This window comes from Ochotona princeps, chromosome 14 (genome assembly GCF_030435755.1).
Source record: "Ochotona princeps isolate mOchPri1 chromosome 14, mOchPri1.hap1, whole genome shotgun sequence".
Classification (NCBI taxonomy): Eukaryota; Metazoa; Chordata; class Mammalia; order Lagomorpha; family Ochotonidae; genus Ochotona; species Ochotona princeps.
Window position 1 is genome coordinate 47,659,516 of NC_080845.1, and position 7,918 is coordinate 47,667,433.

The window sequence follows — 7,918 nt, forward strand, 5'->3', positions numbered from 1 at the left end:
AAGAACAGAGCATGTGGAGCAAGTACCAATGTGCAGGACGCCTAATGGTGATGATAGAAAACCCCACTGCCTAGGCAGCTTTGGCAGGATTGTACGGCTTGGATGTATGGATCAGACATACATGTTTGTTATCTTTATCCACTTAATTCAGCTGTAGCGAACAGTGATTCTTCTTCAAGGCCTTTTCATATAAGCTCAAATCTTAGGCTCGTAAACTTTTCAGTTGTTTTGTATATCCTGCTTTAATGCCCAGAAAACATAGTCTCTGATTTTCTAGGATGGTTGGTGCTCATCCACAGTGGTATGGGCCCATGTCTGACAAGGATATTGTGAACTGTTGACTTTCCTTTGTTAAGTAGAGCAGATTTTAAGCTATTCCTTTAAATGATCACCCTCCCTCAAACGGATTGTGTTATCTGTGAGAGAAGGGAGAGAGGAGTCATTGTGAGTGAACTGAGGGTTTATGGGGCAGGCTTCTGACCTGTGGACATGCAAGGCTGATGGTGATCTGCAGCATTCTCCTGGACACTGCAGTTTGTAAAGGAGCTTGGGGCGGGGGTGGTCACAGCAGTTCCAGTGAGGCTGCTTCCACTGGCAGACAGAACTTACTTCCCCACATGCTCTGAAATAAACACGAATACAAAGGGCATTTGTTCAGAGGCAGGAGGCCGTGTTTATAGTGTTGGCATCACTACTAACTAGCTTAGCAGCTGTAAGCAAGTCACTGTACTTCCCTGAACCTTGTTTTTATTTTTCATTCATAGGGAGGGCATTTGATCTAGATCAAGGATTGTAGACTCAAAGTTATAGAATGCAAGTCTGTAACTTAAATGAGGCCAGTGTGCCAGTGTAATACAATAGAGAACGCAGGGGACTGTGGAGATCAAACCCCACGTAAAAGCGGCAGCAGCTACTGCATTTTTATCCACGGATGTAGGGGCGGGGGGTTGTGCAACATTTGTTCAAAAAGGGTCTGTTTCCCAAGAGTAGTAGAATATTTGGATTTTAGACAAAATATCCCAATTTTTAAGTTTTGGCAACAAATCTCAACACAATAAAATTTGGGGAGGAGGATGCATATTGTCAGCCTTGTTTCTTACTCTCTTATCTTGAGCTCTCAAACTTTCTTCTAGTTTTAACATTTGTTTTAGAATGTTACAAGGTTTTAACCATTCTCTAATATCAAAGTTGTAAACAAAAGATTAAGTGGAAAAGTTACAAAGTAAAATTCAGTGTCCACTTAAAGATCAAAATGAAGAGGATGGTGGATGTGTTTATCAGCAAATGCCATATTTAAATATGTGCAAAAACATTTTTAGATGATGGGATGGGTTTATTTTAAACCTTGATTGTACATTGAAAGAGTCTCTGCTGTTGTAAGAACAATTTAATAGATAATGGTGGAAGAAGTATTGAGAATGGCTCAGGACTGCGCTAAGTAGGAAAAAGAAAAGACAGAGGTAATGATACTAAGTCCGGTTTTGAAACTTGTATTTCTACCTTGGTCTCTGAATTTGCCCTTTTCAACCATCTAGCAAGCTGGCAAAAGAATACAGCACTAACTGCATGCTAGGTAAGCCATATGTCCCAGAAGTTTCCCACCTAACATAGTTCCTCTCTCTCTCTCTTTCTTTTGCTTATTAAAATATTTTGACGAAGCAAAAGTTTCCCAACTTTCTTAGTTTGGCTTCTGAACATATTTTATGAGGGGTTTTCTTTGTTTTGTTTTAGTGGTGAGGTGAGGTGGAAGGGTAACTGACTTAATGTCCCTAATTGCATTTTTCTTTGGTTTCTATTAACACTGTTTTTATTCCACAAACCCACATCAACATGCTGGTAAAGTGAGCAGAAAACCATTGGTTTTTATTTAGTGTGTTTATTTGAAGGCTTTAAAAATACCCTGTGGGAAGTTTTGTCTTTTCTAAACAAATTTAGAAGAGAATATTAACACAAAGGCCTTTGTGCCATACATGCAGGGATATTCAAGAACTGTTGTCCATCCTTGTAAGGCAGCACCTAGCCCAACCAAGGTCTAGGCACAGGTGAAGCAGCACGAAGTGCATGTTTGCAGAAGGAAGGAATCCCTCCTCCATCCCCTGGGCTTCACCTGGAATTTCTGAGTTATGGAACAGAAAAGCAAGAAGTGGTTATTGATCTTTAAGTAATGGGTGATTACAAATAGTACTGACCTGTTCTCAGCCTGCCACGGGAACCTGGGGCACTGAAGAGAATTGGCCACGGGGTGTGCATACAGGGGGCTTGACATGGCCTTTCTGGTTGGAAGTGGCCTGCTGGGCAAAAGGCAGGGTGGTCCTTTGCCAGACTGTACTGAAGGATCAGTAGACTGTCTAGCGCTTTCTTGCATCCTGTTGCCTCACTCATTTCTGCATTGCCAGATGCCTCTGTTTTTTCAAAAACGGCTAGAAAAAATACCTTAGTAATTCTGTTGTTTTAGAACCCTTGCACATGGCACAAGATATCCTGAAAAAATATTTTTTTGAGAAAACACTGCTTTTTTCTTTGCTCAGTTATCATTACAGCTGAAATGTATTCAAATTTATTGTTTCTTTTTATGGACATTTTGATGGTAGAGATTCTAATGTTACATAAAAGTGTGAGTAAGCAAGATATGAAGATTTAATTGTGCATATTTTTTTAAACTGTCTTTAAAACATAAGGAGACTAAGACATGATTGATACTTCAATTTGAGAATTCTTAACAATTGTGATAAAATTGTTTTTTGAAGCTAGGAGACATCCTAGATTTACCGCTGTTGAATCACAGAAATTTTTCACATACTGAGTCACAGCTGCAGGCTTTATTTTTATTTTGCTTTTTTGGTAAACCACCTTACCCTACTCTGGAAACTTCTGGTGGGTACATGGAAGGAGTCTGGTCTGCCTCTGTTTAACCTGTGAAATTTAACAAGGCCATAGCCTGGGGTTGGGAAGGCTATGAGCCATACCACCATCTCAGGTTTTTGATGACACCACAAACCACTTGAGATTTATTGTGTTAGCAGATGTCATCAGATCTGTGTGCACAGGTGCAGCGTGTAGCTAGTGAAAGAAGGAGCACTGCATATGTGTATTTATTTTTATACCCATACTCTCAATGATTAGAAAATGACCTAGTGTGTCTGTCCTGGGCAGCGAGAAAGTTTTAATTCCATAGCAAGATACTATCTAGAAATCTCCTTAAGTCTTTTCCGCAGATACAGTTCTGTGTGATGAGCAACTGTGTCTTGTGGGAAAGACATTGCTCGTTTTTCCAATCGATATCTAAAGATGAGGCCCAAAGGCTTGCAGCTGAAGACAGCTGTAGCCAATGAAAAATATAAACAGTTACCAGCGTGTGGAAGTGATGCTTGAGTTTTCCATCTATAGGACAACTCACTAGATAGGCATGCTTTGCTCCTTAAAAAGAACCTTCAGGGAGACAAGTTCCACCTTTTAAATGCACCAATACGCTCACATTTGGCACTTTATAAATGCTCTAATTTAACCCTCTAAATATTTTTTTATAATTAAGAAATAATTGAAACTATTGTCTGTCGGCAGTAAGACCCATGAATGTTTAGATAAGTTTATGCATTGTCTTCTTAAAATTCCACCCAAATTCTAAATGATTGTCCAATTATTTTACAAGATAGTGTATGTTTTCTTTAGCATTGAGTCTTAAATATTCTATTATTTCTATTATGTATATTAGATTTACACAAATCCTAGCATAATGGGCTAAATATAATTATCTAATAAATCAGTGTGTAGCCCTTTAATATATAAAAATAATAGCTATAAATAAAGCATGCTTCTAATATTTTTGAGAAAATGGGTAAGTAAGACAAAATAAACACCTTTGGGGTAATGACTGAAAATTACTGGTTTAGACAGGATAGAAGAATTACTTCCATCATGACATAAAGCATTGTAATAATGTATGCCTTTTAGAAATAATTATATAGTGATTATTCTCAGAGATAAACACACACAGATGTTGCTAGTACATTAAAAAAAATTTCTTAATTTGAAGAAAACATCCAGAAACTGCATGACCAGTTAATTGTCTTTAGAAAGAACCAGAAAAATCTAAAGTGTGAGTGTACTTGTGAAGCTTCCAGTAAGTTCTATGGGACGAACTGTGCCTGCAACTTAAGGCAAAAAATAAATAAACAAAAATAATTCAATAAACCACAAAGCCTTAAAAAAAAAACTGTAACTGCCTCAGTTGCATGTGTTAAAGTCCAGAGTGCCTCTGATGTTTCAGATAGTTCTCATTTTTAAAAATGATTAATTAGTTGTAATTTCTATCTAGCCAAAACTAATATTCAAATATATTAGATCTTAAGTTATATTCTCGGAAATGTTTTTAACCGAGATCATTTTAATTTTAAAAGAAGCATATAATTTAAAACATCTTCTAATTTCTGGATTATGTATTTACATCTCAAAATAAGAAAACCAGAAAAATCAGTCAATGCCATCGATGAAAAGTGCAAGATCACTTGCCAATTAAAAAATTTAGGGGCAGTAATACACAGTGATGACTACAAATTAGCAAGACAGATTTCTATAAGACATGCTTGAAAACCCATTTCCTTTTATAAACCTCCAGCATTATCAACTGATGATCTGTGTGTATCGCTGACAGACGAGTGATCGGTATAAGAATAAGGATTCTTGTAAGCTTCCCATGTCAAAAGAAACAAATGACATGCAAATATAAAAAAGATCATCTACAAAAGCCAGAACATGACATGCAATGGTACATTTTATTACTCATTAATATGCTTCCGAAGCAATCCACTGACAGGTGTCACACAGTCTAGATTCCTCCAAGTCATCGCAAGAACGGAGGAAAAACTGCTCGCTCTTCTGTTCCTTTTCCCAATTCATGTCTTCAGATATCTTCTCCAGAAAATCAGATTCTAGTGTGTCACTTCTCCTCCGCATGAAGTCGATGTGGAGATGGACTGGAACTCTGTCACAGGCTCTGATGGTGACAAGAGAGGCACTTTGCGTGGCAGACTTGGAAGAGTTTTAGTATCTGACAACACTGCTCAGGGAAAACTCTCCCTGCCCCACCCGAGAACATTTTTGTTTGTTTGTTCGATTCATCTGTATTAGCTTTTCATATTTTGTATTTGGTTCCTTATCCTTAAATGTGATTTACTTGACCGTGAAACTGCCATTAGGCAGTCCTAGAATGGAAACATGTCTGTTTGTTACCCACTTAAACTGCCTGGGTAGACTGAATTATAGCTATACCAGCCTGGGTAGGTAAAAATACTGAACTCAGAGCAAGATGGATGTTAAAAATTAATTTTCCGTGGGAAGTTGTGGCTGAATGTGGAGAGGCATTTGGCGTTCTACTCCTCCTCCCAGACATTAATCTCCCTTCCCAAAGTTACAGAGCTCTATTTATTAGGGATATATCCAATGCTGTGTTCCTTTCCTCAGGTGAGAAATTGGGCACTGTTGCAGACTTGCACAATCCATTTTTAACTTGGACATTTTCTAAAGCCAAACTGGGTCAATTCACTTGTGAATACACTGAAAATAGGTATGCATAATATTTACATTCAGATACTTATACAATGTGTATATATGTTTGCAGGCAGGCACAAGGAGGGTGGGATGGTGGAGGAAGCCTTTTTCTGTTTTGTTTTTGGAGGGGAGGAGGGATGAGGCCAAAAGTCTGGTTTTATAGTGTGTATTGTAGGAACTGTGCACCTGAACAATGTTGTTTAACTCCTCTGGGACTTGGAGGGTAAACATAATTGGGATTAAAATACTGACATGCTCACATTTAGTAGAGAGATAAGAAGAATTCATCTAGAGCCATTCCGGTCTCGCTGGTAATCACATAATTGAATAGGGTTTTTCCAGGATATTGGAAGCTATTGTTACCTGTTGTACAATTACATAATTAGTCAGGCTCTCTGTAATAAAGTCTTTTCTAAACACACGTGGGGTTAGTGCTAAGCGAATTCAGGGCTGGTATTGTATTTTTACATGTAATACTTTAAAATCAAAATTATGTAACAACCTAAGCAGTCTGCATTATTTTGCCACCCAACTACAAATACTTAAAATGAAAACAGGATTAATTTTCTTTTAAAGGAAAAAACTAAACCCTCTTATGTATATTTGACGTCCAACAATGCTACTTAAAAAAAAAAAAACTACTTAATGTACGCTAGCTCTGCTACAGTGTTTCGTATGTGGGGAATCCGGGGTGGTTTCTTCCACCTACTCCTAAATTACTGCCGTATTTTTTGACCTTCGCACGGCTGCATATAAACAGAACTCAACATGCGCTCTCCTCGCTCGCTTGCTTGCTCAGGTCGTTTTTATCACGCTCTGTAGCCTGGCCCATGTCACAAAGAAACAAATGGGGCCTGGTGGTGTTGAGGCCTCCGACGGGGCGGGAGGCAGGGACGCCCCCGCAAAGTCCTTAACCTGGAGTGTCAGGCTGAGGTGAAGGTCTCCGGCACCGCAGTCCCGCAGCCTTCCCTCTCCTGCACGCCCGCGTAGGGGGCACCCGCAAGGACCGGGAGCACAAAGGCGCGCCAAGCAGGACACCCGCACAGGCACGCCCTCGCAGCCCTCCTGCCCACACCTGCGGCACAAAAGGCCGGCGTCCTCCGGGAGAGCCGCGCCAGCCGGCCCACTCCCACCCGGGCCCTTGCTCGCAAGGGGCGCCCGCACCACGCAGGCCGCCACACCCACCCGGGGCCCCGCGCCCGCCTCTCCTCCCCCAGCAGCCCTGATGAATATGCATCGCGGCGCGCCCGCCCTCGGCTCCTCCTTTCGGTTTGCTTCCCGCCGCCTGGCGGAAGCGAAGAGCCGCACTTCCAGCGCGCCGGGGCCGGCCGGGGCGGGGCGGGGCAGGGCGCGCGGAGAGCCGGGGAAAGAGAAAGCGAGGGAGGCGCCGCGGCACCGCGCGAGCCGAGCGCGCAAGGGTGCGCGGCCGGGGTGGCGGTTCCGGGACAGCCCCGCCGCCGCCGACCGGGCCAATCCGAGGGCGGGGAAGGGGCGAGCGCGCGACCCCGCGGCCGCGCCGGCTGCGTCTGCCCCGCGCAGCCCCCCGCCGCCGGAGCGGCCCCGCCGAAACAACAATAACCACCCCCCCAACACGCACACGCACGCACGCACTCTGGACGGCGTTCAAGTCCGCCACGAGAAACAGTCTTCTCTGCAAGTGAGGGCAAGGAAAACCGGATCTCCACACCCAGGGGCTGGCTGCTTCTTACACTTGACTTTGGCCGCCTTTTCCTCGCTGGCCAAGAAGTGTGGCCGTGCAGAAATAAAGTGTTTAAAAATGTAAGACTGCTCCTCCCGGATTGCTTTTAAAAACAAAAGCAAGCAAACAAACAAAAACTAAGCACAAAAAGCACCCCCCTCGTGAAAAGCCACATATCTGTACCTGAGACCAGTGAAGTCAGCGGCCCAGGGTTCAGTCACAGAGTCACGATCTCTTAATTTAATGCCATGCAGTGCAATAGTATGTGACTTTGCCACGACGCGGGGTTTTTTTTTTTTTTTTTTTTTTGCTTTTCTTATTCGTCCTGTGCACATCCCTCCACCCCCATGCAAACAGGATTTTTCCCGTTCCCGCTCCCTGTTTGTGCGTTGCAAAAAGTTCCTTCTACTACTTTCCTAACATGTCGTTCATGCTTTACATGTTGATGTGTATTGCTGGGATTCCAGAACTTAATTGTGTACTTTTATCGTTGCCAACTTCAGTCCGGGTGCACACTTTTGTGGTGGGAATCAGTGAATAACACCTTGAGACCAAACGTTGTGGAATTTGGCATTCCTTACTTTCTCCCTGTTTCTCCCCATTGCTGGAGAAAGTTATTGTATACGCGTGATACCTTGGATATAGCTTGCCGCCCATTCTCTCTGCTCGAAG